Raw genomic sequence first — 10,735 nt, forward strand, 5'->3', positions numbered from 1 at the left:
CTTCCCTGCATCGCCTCGTGCAGTTCGTCCGACCTCTCGTTCAATTTTTCCCCTGCAGCCGAAAGCAGAATGTTGAGATCACTGCACCTCAGGCCACTGATCCCCCGAAGATGGTTCTTGAGAACCATTTCACAAGGGATGCGAAATTCCGGCGTTGTTTTTGCTATGATTACAAGTTTCCCTACATCCTCACAATCTCCGTTTACTGCGTGTTTAAATATTTTACATAGTAGCTCGGGCGGCAAATCAGTTATACGAGACATGTTGTTATTATTATTATTTTTCACTTTATGTTATTTATATACCCCACCCCAATTTTTGTTTCGTGTTCATGGCGATGGTGGTAGAGTGCCACACACGTAAATTTGCCGTTGCGTAGAAACGAATTTTCGTTTCGTCTCCCTCTCTCTTAGCATCATGTGTTCTACCCTGCTCGATAATCTTCGCTATTGTTGCCATATTGTTATTCTATTCCTGGACACACTCGTGCAAACATTATTGAAAACAATTGAATAGCGCTCCAGCTCGCGGTTCCCACTGTTCGGTAGGGACGCTAATGTGGCAATATAGCACGGCGTAGTGCTTGCTTTTTTTATGCAGTGCATGTTTATTGGCTAGCTAGTAACTAGTGTTGCCAACTGTAATAATGAAGCACTATTTCTGTCATGGAAGGGGAAAAGGCAGGTAAAGTGGCGGTGAGTTTTGTTGGATTGGAAGCACCATATTTTTATTTTATACTAAGTATTTGGCCGGTTTGACGTGTGTGTGCGTGTATTGTGTGTGTGTATGTAAAAGTGTGTGTTTGCTAATGAATGTTAAATTCCATAATGCCTCCAGTTCTGTCGAAGTTGAAATTAAAAACCTTGCATAGCCAAGCTCGGGAAATTCTAAGCATCTGCCGCCACCTCCCAGGGAGGCAAAATGACTAGCGCCGGCCCTGGTTCATAACAAAAGAAAAAGCCGCGCATCTTATCGTCTAGTGGCAGTATATGTACTTGTTATTGTTGTGGAAGCCGGCATCCTTTGTAAATGTACAACAAAGGCAACCGACTGTCGCCGATCTCAGAGAGGAAATAATAATACTGCTTCAGGAGGAGTGTTATGGTGCAATTGTAGCGGTTTAACACGTTGGCATGTTATTATCTGCCGTTGCAGTTCCATACCAGTGTATACGGGTTTTGGAAGTGAAAAGTTAAAACGCCACCAGTGCATTAATGCAATGAAAAATAATATATATATTTTTTTATTTTGTTTGAAATTACTCAAATAAGGAATCGTATGAAGAAGTCTTTTTTGCAGCATTTTTGGTAATTTTACTTATGTGTTAGTTCATATTTTGCGAATTTTTAGTCCATATGTATGTAGCTACATACAAAGTTACTTGTTAGTACATATTAATCCTAGTCCTGGTATAATGCATGACGTTTAAAACTCAACGTTAGATAGACCTGAATTCTCTAATTTTATTGTTGTACGTAACAGCTGTGCATCGGCGCACTGCAGTGATTTTTCTATCTGCTCTATTAGCAACACTGCTTCTTTAGTTGTTTCGCGCATCGCACGGCAGAATTATCTGCGCTGGACTCTACCCAGTGCGGCGACCTGTTCACCCAGTGATGCGTCTCTGCTCACGAACCTTTCGAAAGCTGCGTGCTCTAATTTTCTGTCTGTTTCGTGACGTGCATCCAGATCCGTCTGCGTGGTGTTGTAAGCAATGTCGTGATTTTTGCATGCGGCGTCCAACGGATTCACACTCTTGTCCCCTCTCTCCAATTTTTTCTCAAGTTTGGTACCCGGTCCGCAGTACTGGTAGCCAGGTAAATGTACGTGTTCTCGAAAAGTTTGGAGCAATCCAAATACTAGCAACTGATGAAACTGTACGATAGTCTGGACATTGTAACGTTCGCCTCGGAAATAAAACCACTCGACGATTGTCGTGAAAATTCAGTCGTTGTGTTCGACGACGCCATCCTGGAAAATCAAAATGAAATTCGCAACTTTTTCACGCAAGGTCGTCACAAAAAAATGGATTGTTTTTACCTAGCTCAAACGTTTTCCAAAATTCCAAAACAGTTAGTACGCGACAACGCTAATTTCATATGTTTGTTTCGTCAAGATCACACCAACCTCAAGCACGCGTACGATGACTACGTAGGCGGAGACATGAACTACAATCAATTTTCGGAACGCTGCTGCTTTTCTTGCTGGAACGGTGACGATTTCGGATTCGTGACGATCGACATGACGAGGAAACCCAACGATGGAAAATACAGAAACAAAATCAACGACTTTCTAAACGTTGTAACGTTGTGAGAAACGACGTTTATAACGTTGTAACGTTGTGAGAAACGACGTTTATTTATAAACGTCGTTTCTCACAACGTTACAACGTTATAAACGTCGTTTCTCACAACGTTACAACGTTTAGAAAGTCGTTGATTTTGTTTCTGTATTTTCCATCGTTGGGTTTCCTCGTCATGTCGATCGTCACGAATCCGAAATCGTCACCGTTCCAGCAAGAAAAGCAGCAGCGTTCCGAAAATTGATTGTAGTTCATGTCTCCGCCTACGTAGTCATCGTACGCGTGCTTGAGGTTGGTGTGATCTTGACGAAACAAACATATGAAATTAGCGTTGTCGCGTACTAACTGTTTTGGAATTTTGGAAAACGTTTGAGCTAGGTAAAAACAATCCATTTTTTTGTGACGACCTTGCGTGAAAAAGTTGCGAATTTCATTTTGATTTTCCAGGATGGCGTCGTCGAACACAACGACTGAATTTTCACGACAATCGTCGAGTGGTTTTATTTCCGAGGCGAACGTTACAATGTCCAGACTATCGTACAGTTTCATCAGTTGCTAGTATTTGGATTGCTCCAAACTTTTCGAGAACACGTACATTTACCTGGCTACCAGTACTGCGGACCGGGTACCAAACTTGAGAAAAAATTGGAGAGAGGGGACAAGAGTGTGAATCCGTTGGACGCCGCATGCAAAAATCACGACATTGCTTACAACACCACGCAGACGGATCTGGATGCACGTCACGAAACAGACAGAAAATTAGAGCACGCAGCTTTCGAAAGGTTCGTGAGCAGAGACGCATCACTGGGTGAACAGGTCGCCGCACTGGGTAGAGTCCAGCGCAGATAATTCTGCCGTGCGATGCGCGAAACAACTAAAGAAGCAGTGTTGCTAATAGAGCAGATAGAAAAATCACTGCAGTGCGCCGATGCACAGCTGTTACGTACAACAATAAAATTAGAGAATTCAGGTCTATCTAACGTTGAGTTTTAAACGTCATGCATTATACCAGGACTAGGATTAATATGTACTAACAAGTAACTTTGTATGTAGCTACATACATATGGACTAAAAATTCGCAAAATATGAACTAACACATAAGTAAAATTACCAAAAATGCTGCAAAAAAGACTTCTTCATACGATTCCTTATTTGAGTAATTTCAAACAAAATAAAAAAATATATATATTATTTTTCATTGCATTAATGCACTGGTGGCGTTTTAACTTTTCACTTCCAAAACCCGTATACACTGGTATGGAACTGCAACAGCAGATAATAACATGCCAACGTGTTAAACCGCTACAATTGCACCATAACACTCCTCCTGAAGCAGTATTATTATTTCCTCTCTGAGATCGGCGACAGTCGGTTGCCTTTGTTGTACATTTACAAAGGATGCCGGCTTCCACAACAATAACAAGTACATATACTGCCACTAGACGATAAGATGCGCGGCTTTTTCTTTTGTTATGAACCAGGGCCGGCGCTAGTCATTTTGCCTCCCTGGGAGGTGGCGGCAGATGCTTAGAATTTCCCGAGCTTGGCTATGCAAGGTTTTTAATTTCAACTTCGACAGAACTGGAGGCATTATGGAATTTAACATTCATTAGCAAACACACACTTTTACATACACACACACAATACACGCACACACACGTCAAACCGGCCAAATACTTAGTATAAAATAAAAATATGGTGCTTCCAATCCAACAAAACTCACCGCCACTTTACCTGCCTTTTCCCCTTCCATGACAGAAATAGTGCTTCATTATTACAGTTGGCAACACTAGTTACTAGCTGGCCAATAAACATGCACTGCATAAAAAAAGCAAGCACTACGCCGTGCTATATTGCCACATTAGCGTCCCTACCGAACAGTGGGAACCGCGAGCTGGAGCGCTATTCAATTGTTTTCAATAATGTTTGCACGAGTGTGTCCAGGAATAGAATAACAATATGGCAACAATAGCGAAGATTATCGAGCAGGGTAGAACACATGATGCTAAGAGAGAGGGAGACGAAACGAAAATTCGTTTCTACGCAACGGCAAATTTACGTGTGTGGCACTCTACCACCATCGCCATGAACACGAAACAAAAATTGGGGTGGGGTATATAAATAACATAAAGTGAAAAATAATAATAATAACAACATGTCTCGTATAACTGATTTGCCGCCCGAGCTACTATGTAAAATATTTAAACACGCAGTAAACGGAGATTGTGAGGATGTAGGAAAACTTGTAATCATAGCAAAAACAACGCCGGAATTTCGCATCCCTTGTGAAATGGTTCTCAAGAACCATCTTCGGGGGATCAGTGGCCTGAGGTGCAGTGATCTCAACATTCTGCTTTCGGCTGCAGGGGAAAAATTGAACGAAAGGTCGGACGAACTGCACGAGGCGATGCAGGGAAGAAGACGGTACACAGTAGATTGGTACAAGTCTATGCAGGAGAAGGAAGATATCATTACGCACATCATCGCGTTTTTCCGAAGCACAGACTTTCTTCCTCTGTTAAAAATAATAATAATATATATACATGTCAAAAAAAACAACTTGAAGTTGGCAATAGAAATATTTTTTCCACACTTAGAGCACAGTTTGGTCGCACATATTCGCTTTCCCGGCACACAAGTACGACAGTGCCTTTGAAAATGTTTACTTGACACAGCAGTTTGGCACGTAGGGGCAATTTTTTACAGAACGCATAATGCAGAGATTTTTTGGGGGTATGTTATTTAATATCCAATGCTGTGCAATGCAAAATATAATTGCTCACTTTTTTTTTAACTATTTTCTATGACCTTATTTGGGTTTTTTCGCCAAATTATATGCTTCTAGTCTCCTATACAATACAATATACGTACAATATTGTCAACAGTATTATATTTGAGCAGGTCGTTTGTCACCTAAACACTACAGCTCACAGGTTGGGAAAATCTGACATGAAAATAGATAATACGCTTATGCCTTATTTATATATAATTTTCACGGGGCGTTCAATATTGTCAACGGTATTATATTTGAGCGCGTCGCTTGTCACCTAAACACTACAGCTCACAGGTCGGGAAAATCTGGCATGAAAGCAGATAATACGCTTATGCCTTATTTATATATAATTTTCACGGGGCGTACAATATTGTCAACAGTATTATATTAGAGCGCGTCGCTTGTCGCCTAAACACTACAGCTCACAGGTCGGGAAAATCTGGCATGAAAGCAGATAATACGCTTATGCCTTATTTATATAGAATTTTCACGGGGCGTTCAATATTGTCAACGGTATCATATTAGAGCACATCGCTTGTCGCCTAAACACTACAGCTCACAGGTCGGGAAAATCTGACATGAAAGCAGATAATACGCTTATGCCTTATTTATATATAATTTTCACGGGGCGTACAATATTGTCAACAGTATTATATTTCAGCAGGTCGCTTGTCCCCTAAACACTACAGCTCACAGGTCGGGAAAATCTGACATGAAAGCAGATAATACGCTTATGCCTTATTTATATATAATTTTCACGGGGCGTACAATATTGTCAACAGTATTATATTTCAGCAGGTCGCTTGTCCCCTAAACACTACAGCTCACAGGTCGGGAAAATCTGACATGAAAGCAGATAATACGCTTATGCCTTATTTATATATAATTTTCACGGGGCGTACAATATTGTCAACAGTATTATATTTCAGCAGGTCGCTTGTCCCCTAAACACTACAGCTCACAGGTCGGGAAAATCTGACATGAAAGCAGATAATACGCTTATGCCTTATTTATATATAATTTTCACGAGGCGTACAATATTGTTAAGAGCGTTAGTTTTTGTAGAGCTCTCTTTTTCCATCTTTCCTCTATACAGTAAAGTTGTAGAAGACACAATTAGCTAACCTAGCATACAACATACCTTCCTAATTAATATGGATATTGTCACACATTCCTCTTATTTTATACTGTTGTAAATGGAAAAGATTATGTACGGTAAATGTTTTGTACATTATAGGGAAAAAATGCAAAATATCCCCCAATTTTAATTCGATCCACCTCTGAATCGAATTTTTACATATTCTCACGCCACCACATATTGTCCTATTTGCTTCTTTTACTTGCCTTGCTTAATTAACTCTCGCTAATTAGCATTTTTTTGGAAGAAGTCAACTAGAACAACATATGGCGATATGAGAAATATGCAAATCAAAGAACATTTTAGCAATATATGAGCCCTAGCAATTAGCTTCGTCGACTAAGAGTACTCCTTCAAACATCTTCAGCTAGATCGTATTACTACGCGAGAACGTTTAAAATTTTTGGGTGTTGAAAAAGTTTGACGCTACTTTTTATTTCTATTGTTTGCTAATAGATGGCGCTAATAGTACCCCCTCCCCTGCCCTCTCCCCTCTTCTCCTCTGCTGTATGACAAATAGCACAAACATAAAAATCAAGATTTTGGAGAGCAAAACATAAAATTTGCATGCATCTGATATCGAACCGGAAACTTTTATCTTTCGGGGAGTCAACATTATTTTTTTACTCAGTCGTCATATAACATGAACACACGCAAAAATTCACATGTGCTTTTATTATTTTGTGTTCGGTAAGTACAAGTATAATCTTACATAAATTATTGTTTAATTTAATAAATTGTAAACTCAAAACCTGCTAAACTAACACTCCTTCTGTATTTCATTAAACTATTGAAAGCGAATGTTGCGTGCATGCGAAAATAACACAGAAAAAAAAACCGGATGGAAGCAATTTAAAATCACTGGGGCAAGATCAGTATTACAAGAGCGTAAAAACACGTGTTTTCATTCAACTTCGAAAAATAAGAATAAATGTGTGCATACAGAACACATATGCTTTCTTTTCACAGTTGTAAAAACATATAAATTGTACATGAAGTAAGTTACGGGAAGGCTCTCTCAATTAGGTACAAGTATTGTACAATTAGGTACAAATTGTTGTACAATTATTTTCCCCAGTTGTCCAGTTGGAGTTGGGGGGCATAACACTGGTACTATTTGTAATCACAGTGCTTACTCATGTATTTTGTTTAATATTTTATTTTAAATTCACTGTCAGAAACTAGTGTTACCTACTCTGTTGGTTGTCACTGTCAAGCTTCCAGTATTCGTACAGCGTTAAAAGCTATAACCCCCCTCTCAAAATATATACATTGTATACGCCAAGATGCTCAATAGCCTAGCAACACATCATGAAAAAACATGCCAAGAGAACCCAGTTGGTTTATAAGTCAGTGCTGCCAATTCCTATTTGTAGGTTAGCTTAGCCAGTAAAAAATCATATTGTTACAATATAGTAGAATTTTTGTAGAGTGGGTAGGCAACACCAACAAGCATCAAATAATAATTTCAAGCCTCAAATAATAATTTCGAGCCTCAAAAAAAAAAAAACATCCAATAAAATTGCCAGATGTAAACAGAGGGCAATAGACCCCCCTCATAAAAGGCTACAGTAAAAACCCACAGTGTCGCCGACACTAGGCCCCCAACAGTATTGCCAGACATAAAAAATACATAGACCCCTCACGTCCTTTGATGAAAATTTACAGTGAAAAAAAAACTCAGTAGGTTAACAACACTGTCAATCTACGGTAGTGTTGCCAGATGCAAACAGAAAGCAATAAACCCCCCTCATAAAAAGCTACAGTGCCCCCACAGTCTTGCCAACTCTGTGCCCTCAAAATGTACATCATAAAAGGCTACGACGAGCGCCACAACCTTGGTGATTTTTTCGGGTAAGGAGTTGGCAACACATGCCTTACGAGAAAAATCCATTAAGGCGATCGAGCACCAAATGATGATTCGAGCGCCAATTGAGGGCCCAGTACCGGGCCACTAGGTCTACTATCGTAATTACAATTCGACTTCTTTACTTTTATATCATGATCACTTATGCTATTACTGAATATTAATCACCCTTTCCACCTTATTTATATCCTGTTATTGTATTAAGTTCATTTATTTCTTTCATTATAATTAGTATTAATATCTACAATCATTATTTCACCACATCAGCGCTTTCCTTTTTCTCTATTTACAATTGTATAAGTTTTCTTGGGTGCTGCCATCTCTGGTCCACTTTCTAAGCTGCTTTATGTATCATCAAATATAAACGTCGTTCTTTTTGCATGCTGCCATCTATGATCCTATACGTCAAAGAACAACAATGCAGTTTGTGTACGTGACACAAAATTCCCCTCCTTTGGGTAAAATTTTTCCTTCGTAGAAATTTCGTATTCAAGGAAAAATTTTCTGCAACATCCATTCTTACTATTCACTTCTCATGTGTTCCTTTCAACAGTTGTTTAACGTCTTCCGTACAATTATATCTTTTTACATTATCTAGATTTTCTCTTCTTACTTCCTTTGTCACCATGTCTTGTATAACTATAGTGTCCCTAAACGTATCTAATACAATATACGGACCTTCATACTTGAAAAACAGTTTTTTAATTGTGCGGTCAATGGCCTTACTGATTGGATGCGTTTTACAATAAACTATATCACCCTTTTTTACTTCTATCTTCTTCCCTTTAACTTCCTCCTTTGACGTCCTCTTCTTTCTTTTGTTATATAAGTCATTGAAAAATTCTTTCCTGGTTTCCCTTTCCTTAACCTTTTTTTGGCCATTGTAAATCATCGAAAATCATCGGCTCTGCTTCATATCCCAAGAAAATTTCTGTCGGGCTCATATTTGCCTCAGCTGATATTGAGTTATTTAATAATCGAACTATCCTGTTAATTACTGCACACCACCTTGTATGATGATCATGACAGTACATTCTAAGTAATCTCACAATCTCTCCATTGTAACGCTCAATTGGATTGGAACTTGGATGATATCTTGTAACATTAATCAACCTTATCCCTTTGAAATATAGATACTCCTTGAAATATTCTGACGTAAATTGAGTCCCGTTGTCAGTCAGCATTTTCTTTGAGCTACCATAATGTTTGATAAATCCTTCATCCAACTTCTTGACTATTTCTTTGGCTGTAGCTTTCCTTAAAGGATAGCACATGATAAACTTGCTACATACATCCACACACGTCAATATATACAAAAATCCCTTAGACCTAGGTAATGGTCCTATTAGATCTATAGAAACCATGTCTAATGGCCATTTAGCGATAATATGTAATTCTTCTTTCCTGAATTTTATCTTTGAAGGTTTAGTTTGTACGCAAACTGTACAATTTCTGACATGGTTATCAACGTCACTCTTCATAGTCTTCCATACGTAAAATCTTCTAGCTAGTCTCAACGTTTTATCAACTCCGAAGTGGCCAGATCCTTCATGCACGACCTCAAGTACTCTTCTTATCAAGGTTCGTGGTACACTTATCCTTACTTGGTTCGGATTCTCATAGCTAACTTGGAAAACGATGCCATTTATAACTTTATATCTGCTCTTTATCTTAGACATATTATATTGGCAAGGTCGAAATGGATCGGACCAGACCGGAACGATGTTCCGGTTCGTGTACAGTCACGGACACTGCTGGCTTGTAACGATTCCATTGAAAGTCAATGTATTCATTACAAGCCGGCAGTGTCCGTGATTGTACATCTGAAACCTTCCCGTTCCGTCTTGTCACTGTAGTAATCAAAGACAAGAAAACAGATAACAGCATGTTGACGAACGTAAAGCCCTTCGTTTCGTGAAAATTCCCATTTCCAGCCCTGATAATTGGCCTCTAAATCCACCGAGTTGTTACTTTGTGCTCTTAGGCTCTCATGTTCAATTGTTATTTTATTTCGCATGTAATAGATTAAGGACAATCAGCTCAGTCTCTTGACATATTGTTGATTTACAAAAACCTTGCTATGGGCAGATGTTCAAATATTCTATTTTCTCAAGAGATCAATCTTAAGGTTCATCACTTGTGTACAAGATTATAAATTCATCCTTCTAGGTTCTGAACTGAAAGAAGAACAATGACAGAGCCTGAGAAATTCCGTTTCAGGTGTCACTTTCCCGCATATTATCTTTCTGAACTCTGTTTCAAGTCTCGATTATACATCAATAACCTGCTAACATCGTTTGGTATTCTGTTTAGAGCTTTGAAATAGCAGGAGCGCAACGGGTCCAACTCATTCATATTTGTCTCACTAGATGGCAGTGTGAAACACACAAAATAAAGTGTAGAAAAAATAAAGAAAATTATCTTGCACTAAGATATTACAATCTACATTAATGTAAGATATTTAACAAAGCTATGACATTTAATAATTTTCCCTTCGTAGTGAACATGATTTTGTGAATTGGATTTATTATGAGGTAATTTAACTGAAAAGATATGTTTATACAATTTTTAAAAAAACAGTTTTAAAATTGTATCATTCGAAAGGGAAAATAATGTTAATATAATATTTATTTCAAAACTCCAACGCCAGAATGT

This window comes from Lepisma saccharinum, chromosome 5 (genome assembly GCF_977018435.1).
Source record: "Lepisma saccharinum chromosome 5, izLepSacc3.1, whole genome shotgun sequence".
NCBI classification, from domain to species: Eukaryota; Metazoa; Arthropoda; class Insecta; order Zygentoma; family Lepismatidae; genus Lepisma; species Lepisma saccharinum.